Source organism: Taudactylus pleione, unplaced genomic scaffold, assembly GCF_031769625.1.
Source record: "Taudactylus pleione unplaced genomic scaffold, aTauple2 ptg000012l, whole genome shotgun sequence".
NCBI classification, from domain to species: domain Eukaryota; kingdom Metazoa; phylum Chordata; class Amphibia; order Anura; family Myobatrachidae; genus Taudactylus; species Taudactylus pleione.
Window position 1 is genome coordinate 18,730,327 of NW_028284415.1, and position 16,046 is coordinate 18,746,372.

The window sequence follows — 16,046 nt, forward strand, 5'->3', positions numbered from 1 at the left end:
TGTCCATGAAACGACGTTTAAACGGTCCGACACGCCTGTGTTTTTCTATCCAACCACCGTTACCACCTGCAAATGCTGATTACCTGTCACTCACTTTGCGAGTGGTTCATCTGTATAAATGTAATTGCATTGCAAACGCTGCGCACGTACAAAAGCAATCGCTCATTCTGCAAAAATATTGGCATTGCGTACGTCTCTGAATCAGGCCCGCAGTAGCAGTTGTGATATTAGATGCATGCATGGAGAACTATATGGAAAATGTAGTGGGAATTCTTGGACGGTGACAGGGAGGTGGCTTAGCGCACGCACGGAGATGGTTCATCTTATGGGCATATTATAGGAGTTTCGTATACGTGTCGGTGAAAGCGGATGCATACAGAGATGCTCAACCACTCAAATAGGAGGCCATACTCTGACGGAGAAGCTGCACCTGCCATCGGGCTGGTGCAATTTGCGATGGTGCGACCAATGCGCAAATCAGTAATACAATGTGTACTGATGCCGATAGTGGGCATCTCCGTCCTTGCACATTAATACGTAGGCACGGAAGTACACCAGGTAAGGACTCTGTAGCGGCATTTGCATACAGCTGTAAACGGTGACTGCCAATAGACACAGCCGCGCCCACTTCCATGTTTACCTCTAAATCAGTCTCATAGTGTACAATTCAATGGATAAAAAGCCGGTGATATGGGCTAATGGTACTGTGTGGTGGTTAAATTCTGTATATGTCTAATGTGGGGTACACACTGGGCTGATGCATCGGTTGTCCGACCTACACACCGAACAATTTGGTAAGTATCAGCCAAGCGATACCAATCAGCCACCCGATATATCTGTCCAGAGTAAGCAGTGTTTACCTAATTTTAATTGCTTCCTGTGGCCAGCATATCGGTCAGTCGGTCGTGTGTACACATCGGCAAATGTACACAATATCTCTGCTCAGGGGTTCTATTTGTTGACGGAACCAGTTCCGCCTTCTCCGACGCCCAGCTCAGCCCCACTGAGATTTTGTTACCTGCAGGCGTCCGGCTCCTTCCCTATAGCGCCAGCCGGAGACTGAAGTTCACTCATGAGCTCTGGCTTCCACAGTGTGCACTATGGGAGAGACGTCATGATCTCTCCCATACTGTAATTCTGAGGAGCAGCCTGTCGGACGGCTGCGGCTTAAGGTTTTTTGGGGGTTTCTTTTGTGTAAGCGGCACTACTACAGGGGGCATTACTATTGGGGGCATTACTATTGGGGCACTACTACAGGGGGCACTACTATTGGAGGCACTACTACAAAGGGCATTACTACTGTGGGCACTACTACAGGGAGCATTATTATTGGGAGCACTGCTACAGGGAGCATTACTATTGGGGGCACTACTACAGGGGGGCATTACTATTGTGGGCACTACTACAGGGGCATTACTACTGAGGGCATTACTACTGAGAGCATTACTATTGGGGGCACTACTACTGGGGGCACTGCTACAGGGAGCATTACTATTGGGGGCATTACTACTGGGGGCATTACTATTGTGGGAACTACTACAGGGGGCATTACTACAGGGGCAATACTACTGGGGGGCAATGCATAAGGGGCACTACCACTACTGGGGGCACTGCATAAGGGACACCACTATTGGGGGCACTACAGGGAGCATTACTATTGGGGGTACTACTACTGGGGGAATTACTGTTGGGGCATTACTATTGGGGGCACTACTACAGGGGGAACTACTACAAAGGCATTGCATAAGGGGCACCACTTCATGGGCATAGCATAAGGGGCACTACTGCTGTGGGCATTGTATAAGGGGCACTACTACTGTGGGCATTGTGTATAAGGGGCACTACTGTGGGCATTGTGTAAAAGGGGAACAACTGTGTGTCATAACATGAATAAGGGACACTACTATGTGGTGTAATGTACTTACTTGCATCCTCTATACCTGACAAGACAGAGGAAACATTGGTAACCATACGCACAACAGTGGTTGACCTGACCCTCCCGTAGGCATAGCGAGAGTTCCTGCATGCATCTAGACCTCAGGCTGCATCTGCCGCTGCAAGGGGTTAATTATGCACGCCCAGGCCCGCCAAGAGCTGCGGCGGGCCCGTGTAACAGGGGGCGTGGCCTAATCACGGGAGGCCTGGCCATGCCCCCTTCGCAAAAAACAAAGCTTTGCAGCACCGATTCGCGAGGGGGGGGGCGCTCTGAGCTGCCTCAGCCCTGCTCAAAGCCAGGGGGGCGAGGCATAGGAGGCTGCTGTGGCTGCTGCTGCGTGTGCTGAGCCTGAAGGAACGCCTGCCGTTTGTAGGCGGCCCTACTGACATCACCAGTGATGTCAGTAGGGAGCTTCCTGCTCTGTTAGAGCAGGAAGCTACCTGGGGCTTGCGGTAGACGAGACCCTAGCCCAAGGGTCTCGTCGCAAGCCCCGATGGTCGCGATGGTCCCGACCATCACCTAGTCACTCCTAAAGCTGTGGGTGGTAACCACAGCTTTAGGAGGTCACCTTTCAAAAGAAAAGCGGCCGCCCTCATTCAGAGCGAGCGCTCACTTTTTGCGAGCGGCTCTGAATGAGGTCCTAAATTTCACTATTAAACAAAGCTGCTCAGTATTTGTTCGATATGCACAAAAGCAATCAGTATATTCTCTGCATTCCAAAAATAAATTTAATTTCAGCCCTTGCATTGCAACTTAGGACGGTATTCAATAAGTTTCGCATCCGCGATACTTTTTCACCTGCCGGACTTTTCGCCTATATCATGTGTATTGGGCATACTTACCTACCCTCCCGATTTGGTCGGGAGCCTCCCGAAAATCGGGTGCCGCTCCCGGCCCCCCGGAAAGGTAGGTAGGTCTCCCGGTCCCCGGCGATCCATCTGGCTCGCCGCCGCTTCCCCCGCAAATACAGTATTATCCCCGTCAGCGGGGGGCCCGATGACGTGATTCGCGTCATCATGGCCCCGCCCCCTGCTTTACACTGCCATTTATCTTGGCATTGTGAAGAGGGCCTGCTGAAGGTATTTGGTGTATTTAAATGGGCTCAATAGGTGCTGTTTTGTGTATTTGCATAAGTGGTGAAGAATAGCATTTTGTTTTATTTTTTGGAGAAAATAACTATTCCCAGAAAATTTTGGGTACCTGAAAATCGGGGGTAGCATATTTTAAAGTTGCTATAGTATAGTTTAAAAAAAACGTGAAAAATCCACCTTTCGCAAGCACATGCAATCAAAAAAACACCTGGGGCATACTTGGGGTCCCCCCTGGAGTCTATTTCGCTAGTTTTTAACTTTGTCCCCCAAATTTGCTTTTTTTTTCACCACCAAAATGAAAGTATTTTTTTGGGGTGTTCTTAAGTCTTTTTTAAGAATTTTTTGATGCAGTTTACCTTTGGGGAAGTGTTTTAAGGCTGCACGGGGGTTCCCGCAAAGTTGCACCCCAAAACCCCAATTCTGCACTTTTTTCCACCTGTTATTCATAGGCGAAACTTTTCCGTCGGGAACATTGCATTGACTTTCCACCTAGGCGAAAAGTCTCTGAAATTGAATACGGCAAAAAGTTTGCGCCTGGCGAAGTGACGTCACCCACGATACTTTTTCGCCGAAACTGACTTTTTCGCCTCAAATTGAATATGGCTCATAGTTTATTCAATGTGCAAATTGCTTCTTTTTTAAGCTCTTACCCCTAACTGAATAAGGCCCACAATGTGTAAGCACAGTAACAGGTTAGTCTGTGACTGTCAAGGCCGTAACAAGGGGTGTCCTAATGGTACTGTCCAGACAGTGCTCTACTTTCCGGTGCTGGCAGAGCTGAGCCAGCACAGGGCAACACAGAGCCCTTCTCCAAGATTGGTGACTGAATAAGGATGGCATACAGTAGCTTGATCAGAGAGCAGTCACAGTGTGTATGTAGCAGGCTAGTCTGTGATTGGATAGTGATGTCACAGAGTGAATGCACTGCAGACACACAGCCTAGGCCTGTCAGTGGTGGCGAACCTTGGCATTCCAGCTGCTGTGGGTCTACATATCCCATCCCAGCATGCACTGCCAGAGTTTTGCTATTAAGGAGTGCTAAAACTGTGGCAGGGCATGCTGAGATATGTAGTCCCACAGTAGCTGGAGTGCCAAGATTTGCCACTAGATAGTAGGTTACTTTGTGTTTGGTAGGCAATTTTTATACAGAGCAGGTACAGGGCAGTCAAAATCTATGTAGCAAGTTAATCTGTGACCAGGGGCACCGAGATGGGAGGGGGGAGCGGGTACTAATTACCCGGACTTGTTGGAGGAGCCTGGCTGGGGCCCGGGTCCGACGCTGCCCCCACTTCCTCTCACCAATCAGCAGCCCAGCACACACTTTTGTGTGCTATGCTGCAGTGGGAGTGACTGACAGCAGCAGCAGCAATCTGCTCTCTTCTGCCTGTGGGGGGGAAAGCGATCGCACTGATCGGGTCCGCCCCCCCTGGATTTGCGCCAGTCTGAGGGGTTCACAGCGTCCCCTTTCCAGCATGCTGCACCACAAATAGGTTTTTCTTTTCTTTCTAAGGGGGCGTGGCCACTTCTCCCCAAATTAGGCCACACCCCATTCCCTCAAGTTCTCTACGGCCCTGTCTGTGACTAGATGGCAGTGTCACAGAGAGTGTACAATGCAGTCCTATAGGTCTAAATGTAATGAGTAGAGGGTTTTTGAAAGAATTCAGGGAGCTATAGAAGTCAGATTTAAATCAGCAATGTTTAATAAGGCAAAAGCAGGTTGGTAGTAAAATTGCAGTTTGAAATCTGATGGCTAACCCACCGAAATCTCTGCACTTTTATAAACCTGTCACCCATTACATTTTACCATAAAGTCTATGTACAGATATGTCCTCCTGCATCTTTGCTGCTTGTGCGGCAAATCACGCCACGCATGGCACGAGTCGCGCACCCACGACTCCATTGTATTGCATGGTGCGAACATAGCACGCGGCATGGTGCACCGTGGCATGCGTGGCTGCGGCTAATTGCGAGCGGCAAAGATGCAAGAGGACACATCTGCAGTCTCTGATTGTATGGTGATGCCACACATTGTATGTTACTTATATTTTTAGTGCCAAAGTACAAGTGGTTGTAGAACAGTATTAAGTAGGTAGTCTTGCTGAGAGTTTTTCTCAAAATTGAGCATGTAGGCCTATTTAGTGATAGTGTCCCTTTAAAATCACTTAAGGTCAATGACTAATGAAATTATTTATGTAAGTAACTAGTGTACATTTGCTTTGGTAGTGAGATTGTTATCCAGGAGCATCGTGGGTTGGGGTACAGGTACTACTAACCTAGGCCCGGTCCCGATGGTGGGGCCAGAGGGGGCCTGGGTCAGCGACTGCCCATACTGCTTTGCACCCTACTGCTGGCCGCACCTCTTTAATAGCAGAGCAGCGGCATATTGGGCAGTGAGAAATCGGAGACTGCTACTGCAGCAGTCTCCTCTCATTGCCTGATGTGCTGCTGCAGCATCCTTGCCAACTCTCCCTCATTGTCAGGGAGACACCCTGAAATAGTAGCAATCTCCCTGTCTCCCTGAGGAGTCTGCGATCTCCCTGATTGCACATAATGGGGTTATGTAGCTGTTATATTAAAAAAGAACAGAGATATATTCATTCAAATGGGATCATTCCTATCATGTCCCTACATTGGTTATAAGGCACAACTATCCCTATGGCTACATGTATTTTCTGAAAAGTATCAGTGTGTTTTCATCAACAAATAGATCTTACTGCTTTGGGGCTCATTTACATTTGGACGTAAATCAATTTTATGACACACCTCTCAGATGTAGCAGTACACGTCCACTTTAATGCCACACTCATAGGTGGTGCTTCACAATCTCCCTGAAATGCTTTTTCAAAGCTGTAGTTCCTGCTATGTGACCAGCGGTAGTGGGTAGAGAGGTTACAGGTGGGGATGATTGTACTGATCGCATCCCCCCCATGCTGTGCACACAAAGCGGTGCTCCACATAATACTTTATAGGCAGGGGGTGGGTTGGCTACCCCTCCAGGATTTGGCCACCCACCCCAGAACCAGTGCCCTTCAGAGCTCTTGATGGCCCTACTGTTATCATAGACCCATCATGAATATGACAATTAGAGCAGGGCATTTGAATAACTCAGTGTCTTGATTAACAGTACAGTAGTTTGTATGACATTAAGCATTACACAAGCCATGCCTCCATAGTAACTAAACAGTCTTTCGCAATACAGTATATGCATACCACTGCATTAATACATTTCTGGAACATTCCTGTGAGTTTGTTTTTGCGTATATAATACTGTAACCATCTCAAGTGACCTACTATTGCTTTAAGTCACACGGCTCTGCTGTCTGCAATGACTAGAATTGTATGCAGAGAGCAGTTTTGTATTTATTACAGGGCAACAAAAAAAATAAGCACCTCTGTCTGATGATATAAAGACACAATTGATAGGCATATATGCAGCAACATTTAGTAGAAACCAATGAATTGATGTCAGCTTTAGGGGGGCCACATCCTATTTTCTATGACATATAGTAAACCTCCCTGCTATTAGAGCTTACCAGTAGGCCAGTAACATTATAGCATTTGCAACCGCAAAGCAAGTGAGGAAAACAGAAGCATATCATCACACTGGGCCGAAATACAAATATAGCTTTGCTCTTGCTGAAAGTAACCAATAACTACTGTACTTTACTGAATAATTAAAGAAATTAAATGCATATGGTCTCTATTTCAATTCTACCAACTGTGTTGGGTAATGCTTTAACGAACGTGCTCAAGTTTGTTCACCTGAGTGTGACTCTGCTTGTAAAATAGGACAAAAGCTTGTAAAAAAACAAAGACAGGAAACCCAAATGAAGCAAATAACTAGGTTAAAGCAGGTCAGTCTGCAGTCAGCCGAATAGGACGTGGACAGCTAGTAGTTATTAGCAGGGAAACGCTGCATTGCAGAATTGCTGCTCTCACATGACAAGTCAGGTGGTTGAGGCTTGCAGTAGAAATATTTTTTAAAGAAGTGGTATTTTATATTCCCAAATTCTAATAGAGCCGTCCTGGGTGAAAACAATTGGCATACTGCCCTAAAAAAATCAATTTGAGAATAGGAATACTTTAAAATACACTCCTGAAGTGCCCAGACCCTGTTCCAATCAATTCAGGCACAACACCAACCCCCTAGCAGAGGTCAGGACTGTAGAGAACAATGGAGGACCCTGATGATGGGAGAGACATGGCCAAATACTGTGGGTGCGTGTGGCCACGCCCATTCAATAAAAAAACAGAACAAGGAAAACTACACGCAGCGGCATCGTCATACTGTAGCATTGCGCACCGTGGTGGGAGGCATTCTTCCCCCTGCACAACTGGCCCAGGCTCCTTACACACATTTGGGCCAGGGAAATTAGTACTTGCTCCCTCCTCTCCTGGTTTTCCTGGCTGAAGTCACCTTACGGGGGCAGGAAAGAGGAACAGTTTTAAATTATATGGTAGAAGTTCATGTTTTGTGGAAGGCACAATATTGTTAAAGGAAAGACTATGTAGCCATGTGCCACCTTCTCTGAAACATGTGCCATGTGCCACCTTCTCTGCATCCCTTTCAATCCCTTTCAACGTTCACACATGTGCAGTAGTGCACCTGGAGAGACTTTTTTTTTATTATTGCCATGAAAAACGAAGATAAGAAATTATAATTATTGGGTCGAGAACCCAATAATTCATAAATATGCCCCTTAACATTTGTACCAATCCCGACAGGAACACATCTCTTTATGGGGTTTATTTACTAAGCAGTGTTAGGAGACAGAGTGAAAAGTGATAAGAAAGTGATAAGGTGCCAGCCAATCAGCTCCCAACTGTCATCTCACAGGCTGTGTTTGAAAAATGACAGTTGGGAGCTGATTGGCTGGCACCTTATCACTTTCTTATCACTTTTCACTCTGTCTCCTAACACTGCTTAGTAAATAGACCCCTATATTCCCATAATTGCCTAGTTTGCATTAACAAAATACATGACATTCAAAATATGTAGAATATTTGGATCAATATAATTCTTTTATTAATTAAGTCTGTATTCTATGTAGAATTAATAATAACCCAAACCTGAAGAAAGTACAATATTATTTTAAGGCCCCAGTTTATGTTGAAGGACTGCTACAGATGCGTTGCCATGACATAGAGGGGTTAATAAATGCTATTGCTGCATTAAATAGAAGAATTCTACCACACACCAGGAAGTGTATAGAACAGGAGGAAGTAAAGAGTTTTGCAAAGTTTGTGTTTACAAAGTTTCCCTTCCACCTTTCTGTCACTGTTGCGGGAGAGACAACTAGTTACATAAAGCTAAAGTTTTACTCTCAAGTATGACTGGCAAGCAATAATTGACTTAAGTAGAGATAGCCAATCCGAACCTGCACTAATTCTGGCAAAAATCATAGAGTAAAACCGAACCACTCATCTCTACTTGAAAACTTCAGCATAACACTCAAGGTTGTACATGTATTTAAAAACAAAAACCGTTATTAATGAGCTATGATGCACTCATTTTATGGATATGCAGTTTTGGCTAGGTGTCATTTATTGGGCAAATTAAGTTATACGTTTTTATTCATTAAGTGTCACAAAGACAATAGAATTTGGATGTGTATGTTTTTATTTTTGCCACAGTATTTCAAATATCACCTTATCACCAGGACAAGAGACACCTATATACACTTAAGCTGGGTACACATTAGTCGATGTATACCCAACGCAATATCGCCGGCGACGTGGCCCAGCATGCCAGGTCCGACTGGGGGGGGAAGGGAAATGTCATGCTGCATCTGCAGCATGACATCATAGCAACACCCCCCATCGGCCCTGCAGTAGGGATGGCCGGCAATTTTGCTAACGTCTCACGGGAGTGCGTATATCATGGGTACACAATAGATGATGTACCCAATATGTCGCACCAATCTGATGATAGATCATCTAGTGTGTACCCACCATTAGTCTAAGCATTACAGTTTTCTTACATGCTAAATAGTGAAGCACCATGCTGAAGATTATTTTCTGAGTCATCTGGTTAAAATTAATTATGCAACATTAAAGTCATTCACCTGCATATATCTGTTTATTATCCTTCCCGTCATATCTAGATCACAAGGTAAGTTCGAGACCATTTATGATCCATAAATATAGCCCCTTAAACTATGCTTTATTTACGAATGGTGAGTTTTCAAAGCTGCCTATTTTCTGCAGTTTTTCTGCGAGAATTCAAATATACAGTTTTAAAGTACATTTAATATTCACGCCATTTTAAATCCGCTGATCACCACCAGCTTTGAACACTCGCCACAGTAAATATAGCCCCATGGGTCATACAAATACATAACTCTGAAGGGAGTTTAAAATGTTCTGGTATAAAAGATAGACAGGAAGATGGACAATGTCTAGACAGACACCATGGGGTGAATGTAATATGGTGACAGTTTAGAAAATGTGAGAGTTTAGCAGGAAACTCTCACATTGGTCAAGTTTTATCTTCAAAATGGAAAAACATCTGGCTGAGATTTTAAATCATGAGAGTTTTTTGAGTCAGAAAAACATGCGAGTTTGCTCTGTTGCTTTGTTCCCGCACTATATTACATTGGCCGAGTTTAATAAGTGTGAGAAAGCTCTCACATTTTCTAAACTCTCACCCTATTCCATTTGGCCCCAGATGTTAGACAGAGACAAAAGATCGACAGGGACATTTCGACATGAAAGAAGGTCGGCAGGGTGAAAAGGTCAGAACAAAAAATGGTCAACACACAAATGATCGACACACATTTTTTTCTGTGCACTGCAACTCTGCCCCCTTTTGGCCCGATCTCGCTCTGGACTCATGGATTTCTGTATGGGGCTATGAACAAAAATTTGCAAATCCAGTGAGGCAGATAGCCACACTTACGCCGCAAGGGGACTTACCACGAAGAGCTACAGAGCAACTAGTAGCCAGAGCATTAGGTAACATGCTAGGCCAGCCTGTAGCCAATTAAAGCATTAGAACAGGGATGGGGAACTTCAGGCCAGGGGGACGTATAAGGACGCGGAATCATTCGCCTGGAGTGTCTTTAGGGCGCTTCAGATGGTCACACCGCTGCCCTTACAGCTCCCCGGAGCATCCTCAGGATGCTCAGAACATTGCTGTAAACACTGGCGATTGTGGCCCTGCCCCCATGTGCATAAATCCAAAAGTATAGAGTTTGGCATATTGCTCCTTTACACACAGGAGGCAATTCAATTGTGTGCAGTGTGCTTTTACAATGATCTTGAAGGCAATATATTTTCACCCCATAGAGGTGTGCAGGAAAATGAGTAAAGATCGCTTACTGCAATAAGCGGTAATGTGTGAAGCTAGACATTGTGGAGACTGTAATTCAGGTGTTAAATTCTTTTGTACTTTCCTTTATCCATCAAAAGAAGTATATAACCAAGTCCACTTCCTGATAAGTGTTCCTAAGAAGTTCAGTGGTAATGAGCCCATTGTGAAAAAGCAGAAGTAATAGACATAGAAATTGAAATTTGCATGTTGAGTTCTGAAGGTAATGCCAATACATAATAACTGATTTGTGTATTCAAATAAGTGAAACACAGAAGTTAAGCCTGATCATCAGATCTATTTATTTTTAAGAATGTTTTAATTTAAAAAACAATATAATAATGAGTACCAAAAGCCAAGAGACAGCAAATGAACAAACATGTAAAGAAGCCACCACATGAACAAAAAAAAAATGATATAGCAAACCCATCTAGTTAGAATATAACAATAAATAGAACGTCAAGGGCTTGAGCGTATAACTATCAGTGACAAAAAGTGCAAAAAATGTAATTCAACTAAATGCCTAAGTAAATGATACTGGGGGTAGAATGGGGAAGTAGGGCGTGATGTAACGTGAATAAGGGGCACTACTGTGTGGTATAATGTGAATAAGGGGCACTACTGTGTAGCATAATATGAATAAGGGGCACCACTGTGCGGTGTAATAAAAATAAGGGTTACTACCGTGTGGCATAATGTGAATAAGGGGCACTACTGTGTGGCGTAATTTGAATTGGTGGTACTATTGTGTGGCCATGACCAGTGTTGGACTGGGGCATAAAGGGCCCACAGGGGCAATGCATTGGTAGGGGCCCACGAAAGGGTGGTGGAAAAAAGCTTAAAGGGTGTGAGAAGCCTCCAGAGGGGCAGAAGAACGAAGAATAACTGCTCAGCACCTCGCCTGAGTGATCCTTCTTTCCTTCTGGCACAGTGAAAGGGGCGGGTCATCATAATGTGAGGCTGCTCTCTGCCCCTTCAATATACTTAAAATAAATAGGCAATGCTGTATGCACTAGTAGGTGGTCCTGTAGTAGTGGTAGCCAGACTACTGTTTGTTACAGCTTCATTCTTGCCATCTTTAGATGGTGAGAATGATGCAGTCCCCATTGATGGCAATGGGGACCCAGCGCTGCCTCTCCAGCTTCAGCGAAGCCTTCTAGGTACTGCCGGGTGCCCATGTCATGCACATGCGCAGATGGACCGTCGTGGCATGCACATAACACAGGAGCCCTTCGAGCGGAGGACCTCCGCCAAAGAGAAGGACTTTACTGTACCTCGCCAGAGGGGTAGGTATTGGTAAATACCTGTGGCTGGTGTTTACCTTCATTAATTAATGGGGCCCAGAGAGAGATGGGGAACAGAGAGAGAGAGAGAAGAAAGAGACATAGGGAGGGAGAGGAGAGGGGGTGGTGGTGAGGAAAAGAGAGACAGGGAAGAAGGGAAGATGATGAGAGACGGAGAGGAAGAGAGGAAAGAGATAGGGGGGATGGGGAAAAAGGTGAGATGGGGAGAGAGGGGGAAGAGAGAAAAATATGGGGAATAAAGGGTTAATGGGGAAAGACGGAGAGAAAAGACAGAGAAGGTCAGATGGGGAGACAGAGGGAAGAGAGATGGGGAAGAGAGAGATTTAAAAAAAGATAGGAAGATGGTGAGAGAGAGAAATGTGCAAAAGATATAAGAAAAACAAGCACAGACAGCCAGGGATGACTGCTAGTACACAATAAGGTAGACTGTATAATGTAGCTCACCCCCACTGTGAAAGGGAGCAGCTCTGGGTGTCCAGACTCCAGACCTAGCTGTGCTGCTGGTCCTTGTATACAAATCTCCCATGTTGATGCCACGCTGACAGACGCCCCACCTCCCTGTCACTTCCTGTCTGAGCAACCAACAGGAATGCCCAGCCGGCAGCAGTGCACTGTGGTCCAGCACTGCATTGCATTAGGGTAGAGCTTATTTCCCCTTCATGCTAGGGACCTGGAAGTGACGTGAGTGAGGGCGAAAGTGCAGTTCATGCCCATTAAGGCCAGCTAAACAAGTAAGTTGTCCCCACTTAGAGAAGAAAGTTGTCCCCTCGCTACGCTCGCCACATGGTTATATTCCCCCTCTATGCCCACTTGTATGGTAGGGAATGACGCTGGACACTGGCTGATGACGTCAGGGTCCTCTCCGTGAAGGGGATTTAGGCATTACCATTGCGTTATGGACTGTGGTCCAGCTCCGTTTATCAAAGAGAAGGATCCGCCCCCACACTGAAGGCTCTGCCCCCTCAGAGTGCATGGACTCAAATCATATCAATATAAAAGTTTAATGTAGTACAAAAACAGGTTGATTAAAGACAGTGGGTGGCCCCAGGCTCTCATGATTTATGTTAGCGGGCCATCCTTGCACAAAAAAGCAGCGCCACAGGCCCAGCCCCCCCACGGTAGAGGGCATGGCTTGAGTCAGTGAAGCCCACCTGGAAATACCCCGGCCCCCCAGTCCAAGCCTGGTCACGACCCTTCCCACAAGACCACACATCATTTGTCCATATAAAAAATATGGTGGGAGAGGGGGTCACCGATGCTTTCACACAGGGCAACAAAATGTCTAGTTACGGCCCTGTTATGAAGTATGCACATAAGGCTTCCATAATTTCAAAATAAAAATCAGGGTACTCATTTAATTTGCACAGGCTGTAATATATGCTCCATGCTTAACTTTAGATTAAAAAAAGTAAAACTGTACTCGGCACATTTTAGATTTTGCTAAAGGAGTTCGTTTTGGAGTATCCCTCACCATAATTAGTAACTCCTCTCACTCTCCAGCTGTCCAATGATTGTAGCACATTGCTTCCTACAGATGTGTACTCATACATCTATCCTTTTTGCACCATATGGTGTGAGAACGCCTTGCGTGACTTAGACTAAGGGTAACGATTCCTGCGCTTGTGTACTTTTTCCTGAATTTTGCGCCTTAATTGCTAATAGTGTTCTATGTACCTAGGATTTGTATTTTTTGTCACAAAGGAATTGGTATAAAGTATCAGATTAAGATTAACGAAGCCTTTGCATGAGTCACTCATTTAGGACCTGTCTTTTACCCAGGTTGTGTACATTTTCCTTAATTTTGCATTTCAATTCTCCAATAGTGTACTAAGTACTCAGGATAAGTGTTTTGTCACAAAGGTATTATAAAGTAGCAATAAAAATAGATTTTGTACCATGCGCTCACCTTGTCTATATATCATATTATAGAAAATGTAGCTAAGGAAAAAAATGTGGAGATGACAACAGATCTAATGAATGTTATAAACAATCTTTTATTTATATAGACACCATATACAATTCATTAGATCTGTTGTCATCTCCACATTTTTTACCTTAGCTACATTTTCTATAATATGATATATAGACAAGGTGAGCGCATGGTACAAAATCTATTTTTATCGGTATAATTTTATTGGAGACAGGACATCTCCAGTACCAAGCAGCCCCCTAAAACAATAAACATCTTGTTGAGCGCTGTTCACATTTTCCATTTCTAAAATTATAAAGTAGCAAATAAAAACACATTCTACATTTTAAGAAAAAGTCACATGGTGCAGCAATGCCACAAAGTCTGAACAGGTTTAAATTATTTCTCTGTCCAACTGTCAAGGGCTCCTTCAACTGCAGTGTGTCAGGGGAGAAGGGGGGGAAAACCCCTGCAGAGTATCTCACAGCGCCATGTCCCCAATGCAGCCCACACACAACCCAAAACAAGCATTGTAAAAATTGCATTATTTGTATTTACATATTCGAGTAATCATTTTTACAGTACTTTTTTTTATCTCTCCCCTAATCCATTAATCAGGTTTATGGCTATACAGTATGTGAGATGCCTTCATCCTCCATTTGTTCTTTACATTTTAAACACATTATAAAAGGTTACTGAAGGGTATTCAATCGGGAAACCGGCTAGCGTAAGCCCGACAGCCGGCTTCCCGATTGCTTTATCCCGGCGAGGGTTAAATGACAGGTGTCTATATCTAGACGCCTGTCATTTTTCCGACGCCGGGAGACCGGCGCCCGGCATCCCGATCAAAGGGATGCCGGGTGCCGCAAGTGGACAGCTGCGGGGGGGGGAGGGTTAGGTTTAGGGCACCCGGGGGAACTTAGGGTTTGGCACCCCCCTGGGAGGGTTAGGGTTAGGCTACGGGAAGGGGGGGTTAGGGTTAGGCACCCTCGGGGGAGGTTAGGGTTAGGCACCCCCCGGGGGACTTGGGTTAAGGTGGCAGGGAAGGGGGGGGTTAGGTTTAGGCACCCTTAAGGAGGGTTAGGGAGGTTAGGTTAGTTTGTACTTACCTAGGGACGATCAGGATTTCCAGCGCTGTCGGGCTGCTGCTGCCGGGATTTCTGCATCTGTTGGACTGACGCTGCCGGGAATCGAGCTGCCGGCCATGTGTCAGCCGGTATTTCATTCCGATTCCTGCTGAAGCAAGGCTTCTTGTCTGCTCTGTTTTTATATACAATATGTTTATTTATTCACCTCCACGGTGTTATAGGAGCTGCACCTGCTGTAACTGGGGCAGTGCGACCTGTGCCATGGCACAGGGCACCGCAGGGCAGGGGGCACTGTTTGGGCCTGTTTTATTATCGGTTTTATAACTTTTATAATTTTTGGTTTATTATCACCATGTATGTTGATCAGCTTACATGGGTGACTGGACTGTTACCTAGAAGTTTTTTTTTTAATATCTATTTGATGTACTTTCCACAGTTTATAGCTATCTATTGTCACAGATAATACATTTATGTACAGTATCTGCCACGTTTTATTGTTTTTGGATTTTTTGCTTTAAAACCAGGCACCTCATAAACTTGGACACTCATGAATTACATAGGTTCCATGGCTGATTAAAACCAAGTGAAATGCAGACTTTACGTCAGCCAGCCACAGAACCTGCGAAATTCATGTGTCCCAGTTTAAAGGGATAGTATGGTAAGCCTACCCATATATGCAACATAATACATTACAAGTAGTTTGGCAGCATACCTTTGTAATTAAAGGCATGTGGAATGCTTGTATTTCATGTTTCCATATTTAAATGGCTAATTTGACAGCCCTGTAACTTCCCACAGTCATACCACCAAGGAGTACAACATACTATACCAGGGGTTCCCAAACTCGGTTCTCAGGACACCAAACAGTACATGTTTTCCAGGTCTACTCACAAAATCACAAGTGAAATCATTAGATCCACCTGTGGATCTTTGGGGTCCTGAGGACCGAGTTTTAGAAACACTGTAGTACAGTATAATATACCAGTGGTTCTCAAACTCGGTCTTCAAGACCCCACACAGGTCACGTTTTCCAGGTCACCCAGCAGGTGCACATTACTCATTACTCACATGTGTTGGTATCCTAACCCTGTCAGGGTTTTGACCACCAGCATCCTGTACCCATCCCGGTACAAATACCACCATGTTATCAGGATATAATGGGACTTATAGTTTAATAACAGCTATAAGCACAGTTTCAGTAGCATTTTCCTATGATAGACTATTAAAAATAACATTAGGGCTTAAAAGACCCATACAGGATACTAAGTTATCACCAATATCCTTTTATTTTATTGATAAAATGTTTTTCCAATGTTTTCCTATTTTGTGGACAAAATGAACACCCAAACTGCTGTGTCATACTCAGACTCTGTAAACTTCCTAATACATGGATTTTATAGAAGCAAATT